The sequence below is a fragment of the Leptonychotes weddellii genome, unplaced genomic scaffold (genome assembly GCF_054177405.1).
Source record: "Leptonychotes weddellii isolate Sample4059 unplaced genomic scaffold, ASM5417740v2 HiC_scaffold_109021, whole genome shotgun sequence".
Classification (NCBI taxonomy): domain Eukaryota; kingdom Metazoa; phylum Chordata; class Mammalia; order Carnivora; family Phocidae; genus Leptonychotes; species Leptonychotes weddellii.
In genome coordinates this window covers 1-366 of record NW_027686255.1, presented here as the reverse complement: position 1 = coordinate 366, position 366 = coordinate 1, and the positions used below count along the sequence as shown (strand labels likewise).

General features: G+C 48.9%; 1 non-coding gene across 1 annotated transcript; it reads left to right on the top strand.

Moving 5' to 3' along the window:
- The first annotated feature begins 111 nt into the window (after positions 1 to 111).
- Positions 112 to 242, top strand: LOC145718111 (small nucleolar RNA SNORA63). The gene has a single exon (XR_014141588.1). It is a non-coding gene; the product is annotated as a small nucleolar RNA SNORA63 (small nucleolar RNA).
- Positions 243 to 366: the final 124 nt, after the last annotated feature.

Sequence of the window (366 nt, the reverse complement as noted above, 5' to 3'; positions counted from 1 at the left end):
GACAATTTTCTGACTGGAAGAATGTGTTGATTCTGGATGCAGAATGAAGATTTGGTTTTCTCATTCGGAGGAACTGTCAGTGGACAACAATCAGGAAGAACGTTAGTAGTGATGCAGGATCTAGTTACAATGTAGCTATAAAGTGCTGCCTTGTCTTTGCCCCCTGCTCAAAATAAAGCTGTTACCTTTCTAGCCCTGTTCGCCATGGTGCTTAGCAGCCAGGGATGCATGGTCTCAGACATGTTTACCAAGTAAAACACTGACTTGAGGGGCACCTGGGTGGCTCAGTCAGTAAGCGTCTGCCTTCGGCTCAGGTCATGATCCCAGGGTCCTGGGATCAAGCCCCGCATTGGGCTCCCTGCTCAG